We start from the raw sequence: 11,711 nt of genomic DNA, 5'->3' as shown, positions 1-11,711 counted from the left end.
TTCATACATGAATTAATTAAAAATTATTTTTGCTTCAATAGAGAGTGCACTGGCTTCTTTATTAGGTACAGTTGAACTGCAACTTTTAGTTTAGGCATGTTGTTGTTGCCAGAGGAGCTGGCCTGAGCATTACAGAAACTGATTATCTACTTGGATTTTTTTACCCACACAATCATATCTAGAGTTTACAGATAGTGGTAATTGGTAGTTATCTGGATGAATGGCACAGAATAATGGCCAGACTGCTTTGAGCTGATAGGAAGGCAACAGTAACATAAAGAGTCAACCAAGGTATGCAGAAGAGCATCTCTTAATGGACAACATTTTGAACTTTGCAGCAGATGGGCTTCAGCAGCTGAAGATCACACACTGGTCAACCACTCCTGCCAGCTAGAAGAGGAAAAAAATGGACAATAGATGATTGGAAAAACATTGCTTCACCTGATGAGTATCAATTTGTGCTGCAACATTCAGGTGTTAGGGTCAGAATTTGGTATAAACAAGATGAAAGCATGGATCTGTCCTGCCTTATATCAGCAGTGCAGGCTGCTGCTGCTGGTTGTATAATGATGTGGCACCAGCTGAACATTTTTAAACAACACAGCCTACCCAAGTATTGTGCTGACCGTGTCCATGCCCACAGTGTATCCATCTTCTGATGGCTGCTTCCAGCAGAATAACCCACCTTGTCACAAAGCTCAGAGCATCTCAAACAGGGTTCTTAAATTCACTGTACGCAAATGGTCCACAGTCAAAATGTGGATGCAGACCAGTCTCCGGAGAATGTATGTGAGTATAAATACATACTCGTGTTTACTGTGGAAATCTATGCATCTGGTGAAAAGTTTGATAGAAGGAATAAACTCATATTTTTGGAAAATAAAAATATGTATCAAAGTTTAAAAAAAAAAAAAGCTTAGCAAATAAATAATCTTACAATAAAGTTTTTAGTACCTAATCCTGCTAATTTCATTGTACATCCATTTATATATGAAGAAACTGTGAGTTAATGTTCCCTAAGTGATCAGCTAAGTGAACTAATCACATAAAGTGATTTGGTAGTGGCACTTTTTAACGGTGTGCCTCGGAAATCCATGACACAGCCTGCATTAAATCAAGCATTTGCTAAGCGTTACTTCTTCTTCTTCTTTTTTTTCTTAATTTGAACAGTAAGTGTAATAACTGATACATTGTGGCTTCATAGTCTGTGTCTGTATAAGGTTTCCTGGCAACAGCAGAGACCGAAAGACACACCAAAGCAGCTTTGATCAGTCAAAGTATGGATACAGGACCTCCTGCAGTGTGCTGTGGTGTCTGGCAGTGCATCGTCTCGAGCCTCTGTCGACTTGTTGTGGCACACGTCCCCCAGTGTTTAGAATTTTGAATTTTGGTGGAATTTTTAGTGCTCTAGTAACATCCATACAACATAATAGTCACAGCTTCATATTCAACCAAATACCATTAACCTCCCATCAGACCCCATTATTGCCACACATGAGCAACACACGAGCATCCGCCTTCCAAAATCCCCACCCGTCGCTGCTAATGAACATTATCTCTGCATCCTAAAAGCAATGGAGAGGAGCAGAGGGAGGCCAGATTTAATCAGGGCTACTTAGAGCTCACTGCTGGGATTGCTGTGGCTCTGAAGAGCCTACCAGCAAACACTCATGTACATTTAAAGGATAAAAATCTTTGTTCGCCTTAGTCTTGCTTTGTGCATAGTGTAACTGATATATGGGAGATGAACATTATCACATGCATCCACATACAAACACACAAATAGACGTGATTGTGGTAAAAGCTTTTACATCTCACAAATAACACCTGTAAAAACCTTCTTAGATTTCTCTTAAAAGCCCACTGTTGTGATTTTGGAGGAATTAAATGCAAACTGTGCATATCTCTAGTATTTAAGTCATATTATTACCAGATATTTTCACAGATTTTAAAAATGCTTTAGTCTTTTTGGCTTCCCCTAACATCACATTGATTTCCTCATAATGATTTTTTTTTTAATTCACCTTTTTAGAAGTCAAAAGTCAGTTGATAAAAACAGGATGAACAACAATAAACCCTACATCCAAAATACACTGCAAAAAAGTGTATTTATTTAGCCTGATTTAGTCTGAATTTTGCCTGCCAGGAAGGTGATGCTAATCAGTGGCGGTCCTAGCCTGTTTGGCACCCTGGGCGAACACTCCCTCTGGCGCCCCCTTCTTCTTGGAGCCACTGTAACCCACATAATTCCCTTAGGGATTAATAAAGTATTCTGATTCTGATTGTTTCAGGATGATCTGCCATTATCCAATCACACATCTGCTTACCTGTATCTTTTGCTCATTTCTCCTCCTCTTCTTTTTTCTTTTTTCTAAACTGAGGACCTGATGGCTTTGAACTTTTCTTGTCCATCTCCCATTGGTTTTCATTTTGCACTCCAGTATGAACACCCATCCCTCAACCTGAGGATCACCACAAGATAACCTAACACACCTACACCTTAATTCACAGATTCACTTTGTCTAGGGTGCATTTCTGAGATTTCACACAACCCAGGATTCAAATCATGAATACATAATGGGCTTGGATTTACATCATTATAAATGAAATGTGCTCTATTTGGAAGCAGCAGGTCTCCCTCCCCTTTCGACGGGTTGTGTGTGAGACTTTAAATCATCAAACTGTAAATTTTAAATTGTCATTGATCCCTTTACCCCTGGTCCTATAGTGTATATTTATTTTCTTACTCTTCTTATATATATTGTTTGTTTACTTGCACTGCTGTAACTGGAGCCTCGTCGTCTCGTCTCTCTATATACTGGACTGTATGTAGCGGAGATGACAATAAAGTTTACTTTGACTTCAGCAGCGAGCAGGCGCACCGAGGGCTCTCGCGCTCACTTTTCGCGTATAGAATTTCGAAAAAAACATCGGTGCAAATTATAAGTCTGTATCATGATGTCTGGTGTTTTCGTGTTTGTTGTTTTGTTTTTATTTTGTTTTATTTTGCGAGTTGGTTATTAGATGCTGCTCCCCTCCGCCCCGCCCTCTCCTCCCTGCGCCGCAAGCAGCAGGCGCACCTCGCAAACGAAGGGCGCCCTTAATCCCAGCAAACGGGCGATAGAAAACCGATCGGTGCGTATGCCATTCCCAATATGCGCTGGCTGACGTCGGGGCAGCATGAGTACGAGCATTTTTTTTTTTTTTTTGGCCGGTGCCCGTGATGCTGCCCCCCACCACGATGTCACCCCGGGCAACTGCCCGTGTCGCCCGTATCTAAAACTGCTACTGATGCTAATAATAAGTTGTCCAATAGCCTCTTGAAAGTTATATGTTTCACATTATAATTCCATGTAAAAACAACAACAACAGCAACATAATTAGTTCCATGAATAAGAAAAATCCAACAATCAGGAGACGCCTTCATGAATGGATATACAGAGGGTTTACAACAAGGTGCAAACCACTGGTTACACTCAAGAACACACAGTTCTGAGACAATAACAAAGCAATTCTTTGGACATTGAAACTAAGATCATCTGATGTACCAGAATGACAGGAAGAAGAACAAGAAGCATGGAGAAGGAGATAAACAGTATGATCCGAAGCATCCCACACTATCTGCCTAACATGGGGGAGCCAATGTTATGGCACGGGCCTGTATGGCTGCCAGTGGAACCAGGTCACTAGTGTTTATTGATGATGTGACTTCTGATAGAAGCAGCAGGATGAATTCTGAAGTGTACTGCACTACCTGCTCAGATTCAGATAAACTGAAGACAGAGCTTCACGGTGCAACGGATAATGACCCAAAGCATACGGCACAAAGCTATCCGAGAGTTTCTCAAGGCAAAGACACAAGATATTTTCCAGTGGCCAAGTCAGTCGTCTGATCTTAACCCAACAGAGGATGCTTTTCAGTTATTAAATACAATGAATGCAGAGAGACCCACAAACAAGCTGTAACTGATGATATCTACTGTACAGTGAAGACCCAGCAGAGCATCTTAAGGGAGGAAATATTTTTTTTGGGTGATGTCTACGGGTTCTAGATTTTAGGCAGTTGTTGACTGCAAATTATTTTTCATTTAAGTATTGAAACAATTTTTATAATTAAAATGATGTATTTTAGTGTGTATAAAAATTGCTGTAAGTCATAAACAGCTAAGAAACTGAACAAAAACATAAACATGTTTCTTTTCCAAACCAGTCATGCATTTAACTTTAAAACCCTTGTGGTTGCAGCAAACTCACATTAAGTGCATCTATTCCCCAAAAGCTGCATCATTGTGTGCTTTATAATTGAGCCTACTGACCAGCATCCCCATTATTTTACAGTTTGTTTCTTGCCTCCAGGCAGCAGAGTCACTAGCAGTGTTCCCAGGTTAAGAGGCATATTCCCCTGCTGCATTAAAGGTCTCATAAATTCAGATCACAAGGGGATATTTTTGTCTCAGCCTGACAGCATGAGATGAGACCACTCTTAAAGCCTGTCATGCTTGGTCATCACATTGTTCCAGTGGGACAGAATCAGTATGATAGGACAAAGTGAATGTGTAGTGAGAGAAGGAAGTCATTGCCTATATCTTGTGTTTCTTACCCTCATCAGTAGCCCTCAATCTATGTCTTTTTCTAACTGTATATGCTAGTGAACCATTCATGTGCCTGCTTACCTTTTTACCTTCATTTTTTTCTCCTCTAGTCTTCATTGAATCAAACAGCGTATAACCTCTAATGAGCTCCCTGGTGGCAGGAGAAAAATGTCAGAAGTATTACATGGATCTTATCTGGGCAGAACTCAGTTAAGTGCTTTGGAGGCTGCAACCTTGGAGCATATCCCCAAACTTCTATTGAGCACCTGTGCAGCTCTTCCATGTACTAAAGGAAGCGGGGTATCTGTGAGAGCCCAAGGATTAAACCATGAATATATGGATGAATTTTCAGCCTCGTATACCGCATTGGACACTGTTCTTATACGAATGCTAAGCTACTATTTATCAAAGTCTATTATACTGGACACAATTAGAGTTTGTGCAAATACTGGTGATGTGCCTTTGGAGCATACTTGTAGGTATGTGCATTAAATTTTAAAGCATGTTTATCAGTCTCAGTGTGTTCAAGGCAGTGTAAAAATACAACTACGCTGTGCTCTGTTTTCTCCCCAACAGTGAGCTTTTCACATCATCTTTACTGCGGGCTAGAAAGAGAAGCCTATATTCCATATGTTACAGGTGCACAGCATTGTTTTCTGTTTGCAAAGTGCAATCCCAAACAAATGGAATGGGAGGTAAATGAAACACAGGACTAAAAGCATATGACCTCCTGTCATCTCTAAGCCATATGTAAGCCACATATAAACATATATATATATATATATATATATATATATATATATACACATGAATATTTTAGCAGAAATCCTGTAATTTCTGAAATATTTGGGATATTTAACTTCTTAAATTTAACTGAAATACACAGAATCATTCACTCATAACCCAAAGTGCACAACTGTTGAAAGCTGAAGTTCTCACAGACCACAAAGTTTCAAAGTTGGAAAGTAGCTGAACATCTTTAAAATGTACATTACAAAAAATTGAGTAAAAACCAAAGAAAATTTAGAGTTAGGTAAATGTGAATGAATATTGAAATCTCACATTCTTTAAATCACTTTAAGAGTGGATTTCTGTATTTTAAATGTTTAAACTCAAGAATCTCAAATTTAAAAAAAAAAAAAAAATTCCAAAACATCTGCTGGGTGTGTGTCTGCGTGTGAGTATCAGCTAGTGAGTGAATTACAGAGTCAGAGGGGCCTCAAATGAGCAAGTAAATTAGTTTTTAATAGTTTCTTTTAAATCTGCAGATGTCTTACTGCAAAATGGGAATTGTGTCAATTCTGAATATACAGTACTGTGCAGAAGTTTTAGGCATGTGAGGAAAACATGTTGTTTTCAAGGACCATTAAAGTTACAGCGTGTAAAATTTCACCATTTCATGTTGTCACACTGACAAGACGAGTCATTAAAGGTGTCTTGTCAGATACAGGTGTAGGTGTAAGTGAAGAACCTGCTTCTGGAAACCTGTCAGTGCCTGATGTTCCACCAGTTGAAGAACCTCCTTCTGAAAGTCTGCCAGTGACTGATGTTCCCTGAGAGGAAACTCCTTCTGAAACTCCATCCGTGTCCCAGTTAGTTGTATCTGTTATCAGTGTCACAGAGAAGTCTGAAGACCTTAAAATCCAGAAGAAGAAGAAGAAAAAAAGGCTTCTTCCAAAAACTCAAAACTCTCTTAGGGTTCTCACAATACCTCCGCAAGTCCAGTAAGTGTTGTTATCATAAAATGTTAGTGTTATTATTTTTAAGAAAACTTAACTCATTCTTACTGTTAGCATATTAACAAGAGTTACTAAGAGTAACTGGTGTCTGTGTGTGTGAGTATCAGTGAGTGACAGACAGAGAAAGTGGGGAACTGGCATTAAATGAACAGGTAAAATAGTTTTTTAATGTTGAGCTGTTTTGTTGGTTTTATTTTAAGACTTTGTGTTAGTGGGAAAATAAACTATACAGACTAAAAACAGAGACATTAAAATAGTTTAGATGAGTTGAAATGTGGGAGAAACCACTACAGACAGGTAAATGGTTTCAGTTCAAATCATCCAGTCAGAAAAGATGATTCCAAAATTCATCAACTGCCTCCAGCTACCCAGATTTGAACCACCAATCCACCAATGAAAAATAAGTCTGAAATTAATGTGCCAATCACAATGCTTTAGCATTCCCATACATTTAAATTCACCATCTGAAAATAACTGCCATCAGCTTTAAGTAGGACTGCAGTAAATACTGTTGCTCAGTGGAAAATCCCTGTCAATTTTTTCTTAGTGTGCCTGCTGAAAAACTGCTTCTAAGTCCAAGATCTTAACTCCTGACCACAGCCTGAGAGGAGTATCAAGAAAGGTCAATCCCAGAACTTCACAAGGAGTTGACTGAGGATGGAGCCACTACGCACAGACGTCTTCAGGAAAGGAGATACAACTGCTTTGTTTCTGATATCAAGCTGGTCCTGAACCAGAGACAGTGTTACAAGTGTCCTGGCTAAGGATGAAAAGAACTGGATTACTGCTTGGTGGTCCAAAGCCATTTTCAGTAGGAAATACATTTTGCATTTCATTTAGAAATCAATGTCCTAGAGTATGGAGGAAGAGCAGAGAGGCTCAAAGTGCAATGAAGTTTCAGCAGTCTGCGAGGATTTGGAGTGCCTGGTGTTGGTGGTGGTTGGCCCACTGTATTTTATTGAGTCCAAAGTAAATGCAGCCATCTACCAGGAGATTTTAGAGCATTTCATGTTTCCATCTGCAACCCAGAAGACGGACAGATGGTGATTTCCTTTTCTAGCAGGACTTAGTTGCTGACCACATCATAACTTTGCTTGACTAACCAACTCACCTGACCCAATCACCAACAATGAACACACCTTTCATTGTTGGTGAAAGAAAATTTCTATGTAATAAATTATTTTTGAATCATTTTTGATTGATCTAATAATCTTGGATACTGGATATCGGATTTGTTTTTGAGTTTTAACCCATAATCATCAAAAGCCTTGAAATATTTCATTTCATGTGTAATGAATACAGAACATGAAAGTTTAGATTTTTGAATTAAATTAGAAAAAAAAAAATTCAGATTTCTTTTTGAGATGTAGAAGCACAAGGGCCAAAATTTTGTGTGTGTGTGTGTGTGCGTGCGTGTGTGTTTTGAACCCCATACAGTGTTACATCATTATGACTCAGTCTCTCTGACTTCAGCACTCCTTAGTCAAGCTGCTTCCCAGCCTGTAGCCAACACTTTGACCTGAAATGACATGTCAGTAAACAAAGACTAACATGTTTGCAAAGCTACACACACACACACACACACATGCAGGTGAAAAGACACACAAGAAGACAGAAAAGCAAGAAACCAGCATTTTCTTTCCCACTGATTCCACCTCTGTGCTAAAAGAGAAATTTCATATCTATCTTTTTTTTTTTTTAAATTGTGCAAAAACAATTTAATTTTTTTAAAATGAATAAATAAATAAGCTTTTTTCTTTTAGAAGACAGCTTCAGAGTATTTATCCTCAGAATAGAATAGAATAGAATAGACCTTTAGCCCTTTGTCATTGTACATTTACAACAAAATTGTGGGCCCACCACACCAACTGTGCCAGAATAAAATAAAAACCTTCAACAGCAGGAATAAATAACAAACAGGAGAATTATATACAAAAATAAGAGCAAGCCACACATTAGAGAACAAGCTGCAAAGTGCTTGGAAGTAGTACAAAGAAAAAAGTCTTGGTCTGAATAGAGTCCATGTGAGTGGCCTGAGTGATGGGGGTTACTCAGAGCATGGCTCAGATTGGTGAGGTGGGTGGGCAGGGGTGGGGTGTGGAGTGTGGGCGGATAGTGTTTGTTAACAGTCCGAATGGCCTAGGGGAGAAAGCAGTTTAGCACCAATGGTGAATAAATGTATTTATCTTCTCTTGTGGTGGGGATAGACAGCAGCTGCAGCTCTGGGTAAAATGACCATCAGCCTGTCTATTACATTATTGTAACCGTTTACTGGTCATCTTTGAAGCCTGTGGCAGAATAATGCTATCTCAGAGCAATCAGAGTACAGCATATGTCTCTAAGGTTCAACCCCCATAGCAAACTAGAACCTCAAACAACTATGACCTTCTGCAGGCGACCCGGTCATTGGAGTCACTCTGTATGCCTCGAGCTGTCACGAGTTCATGTGGCACTATAAAATGAAACTTGGGGCCGGTAGTTGATTTGAAACCATCATCAATCGTGGATCCACTTCGAAATCTTGCTAACGCTTCTTGAACTCTGAACATGAGCTCAGGTAATGTTTTTTAATGTTGCAGAACGCACAGTAAGGCTTAGGCTCACCCTAATTTGAGAGCTGCACTTAGCTTAAATTCAGCCTTTCCCTTTAGGGGTCCAAGCATACCCACCAGACACAGAAGATGATGCTTGGATGCACTAAGAGTTGAAAGCAGGTGAAAAGGGGCTGATGTGAGATCCAATAGTGGAGGATTAAGGAGCCACTTCAGCATAATGTGGTTGCCTCTTGGCACTGCTGGTATTAGGTTTGATGGAGTTCTTTGACTGGGAGCTACAAATATCACTCAGTGTAGGAAGCAGGTGCACATCGCAGAACCTGGAAAACAGTATTGATGTTATAACCCAGAGAGACTATTTTCCAGAGAGGGAGAAGGTTCCTGCGGCTCCATATAAATGGTAAGGATCAAGACAAGGGACAAGCTGTGGCTTAGCTACCACTTCTTCCCACTTCCCACTGAAGAGGCAAATTCAAATTCAAATTTTATTTGTCACATACACAGTCATACACAGTACGATATGCAGTGAAATGCTTACACAACTGCTCGTGACCTAAAGAAAAAAGAAAAGAAAAGGCTATGAATAAGATAGGAAATAAATATGAAAATTAAAAAGGGTAAATTTAACTAGGAAGGAATAAAATAAAATAAAATATAAAAATTAAAGTTAAAAATGAAATAACTGTACAACACAAATTAGAATGAAGGGTAAATTTAACTGGGAAAGAATAAGATAAAATATAAGTTAAAGTTGAAAATATAATAACTGTACAACAAAATACACAATACACAGTATAGAAATATATAAGAATGTATGAAGAAATATAAATATATATATACACAATAACAGCAGCAGCAGAGTCTTCTAGCGCCTAAAGAAAGGAGGTCACAAGTTTGGCGATGACTGGCTCATATTCCATTTTCTTCACTAGCTGCTTGGTCGGGGCTGTTAACATTCCTCTTGTAAGCACCGCCTCTATTTGGCTCAAATGTTAAATGTTTGCACTCAAGGTCTTTCCCTTTCTGTTTCTGTAAGTGAAGTTTACACTCAAAACAATTTGTACTGCCAGGAGGTCGGAGTCTGAGAGGGGAGATGTTCTGCATCATAGAAGGCCAAGGATTTTGATGTCCAGTAGTCTCTGTGAGGTTGATTAGACTGTGGCATAACAAGGGTGCTGAATCTGTCGTGTCCACTTGGAACTCACCCAGCTTACAGGACTGAAGGAGTGTAGCTTCTGAATGATTGTGTTCTTCCATGATATCACTTTGAAGTTGACTTTGACCTTTTAGATACCTCTTTATCTTCTCTGCTTCTCTTACATTTGTGTGAAATGTGGCTTCTGGAGTTAGGGTGAACTCACAGTGAACACATTTTTATAGTTCAATCCTTGAATCCAAATTAATGTTTTTGTCAGGCGTTCCAGAAAGCAGACATACTCACAATATACTGAAGATCATAGATTAAATAACCCATGTCCTTCATGCACACAACTGAGTTTTAATAGTCTGTGTTATTGTCCCTTATCATATTTTCATCCTCACTTAGCAGAGGGGAAAAACAGGAGTTGCATAGGTCATACATGGCATCACCTTATCAGCAGGTAAAACTTGCATATTTAAGTGCATCTCTTTTAGATCATGGGGCAAACTGAAGTCAACATCTGTGTCAGAACGTAACATATGTAACTCATATTGTCTGTTTGCACCCAGTGTGAGATACAGGCCACTACTTTCCTATTTTCATTGTCTCAAACCATGCCTTAAAACCTTTGCTTGACCACAGTAATAAATTGTATAAACTGTCCTTATTTGATATACTGGAATGAGCAGACATAAATCCAAGAATAAAAAAGTCACCACCAAATCATCAAGCCAGCTGGCATCAGATTTGCTTTTCAGCCTTTAAAATATATATATAAAACTCACTGAAAAGTGATGTAACACCAAACCGTGGAGGCTTTAAAATGATAACCAACAGGGCAGAGAAGGTGACAGTAATAGAAAGTGGGGAAATATGGCTGCCCTCATCTAAATCAAACTATGATTTGAGTATTGGATCATCAGTCACATTCATTGCAGCATTTAAAGTGTTTTATGTGTCTGTTCAGCTTTGTTGATTTATGTGTGCACATGTATTCACTCTGATTCTCTGCATGATTTCTCATGTGTACTTCTATCAAGATGAGAAACAAATACATCTTCACTTTATAAAGGTTTGCTTGTCCTTACTGAGGTTTAGTTTTAGAGTTAGGAGGAGGTTTGGAAGTGAGATAGAACCTTGAAGATGAAAACAGAGGATGCAAGAATGAATTTATTATGCCAAAGACACATTTTTTGTCATTTTGCCTTCCTCTGCAGCACAGTGGATTTTTTTTTTAACAGGTGACCGTGATGTGATTGAAGCGCAGAATTTCAGCCTTATTTCAAGAGGGGTTTTTTTCCCACAAATTTGCATTAATCTTGGTTTCATCTGTCCAAAGTCAGAGCTGCGCAGGCTCTTATAGATGTTTTCTGAGCAAAATTCAATGTGGCCTTCCTGTTACTGCTTGTAAACACTGTTTATTTGCATTCATAAAGGCATCTCTTAATTGTTTCTTCACCCTGATAATTGCCTCCGTCATCTCTGGCCATGAAACTGCCAACTGTGACAAATGGCCCATTGAATTGAAGCTGAACTCCTAAAACTGGACAATTACAACATATTATAATATTTTTTCTAAACCATAAAAGCCAACAGATAATGATGGCAGCATTTACAGATTAAAGAGTGCTTTCATGGAATTTGCTCCACTTTATTTTTCACACTGTGTCCTAAGAAGGAATCA

This window comes from Neolamprologus brichardi, chromosome 2 (assembly GCF_056152115.1).
Source record: "Neolamprologus brichardi isolate AB-2024 chromosome 2, ASM5615211v1, whole genome shotgun sequence".
Lineage (NCBI taxonomy): Eukaryota > Metazoa > Chordata > Actinopteri > Cichliformes > Cichlidae > Neolamprologus > Neolamprologus brichardi.
Note: the sequence above shows the minus strand (reverse complement) of the source record.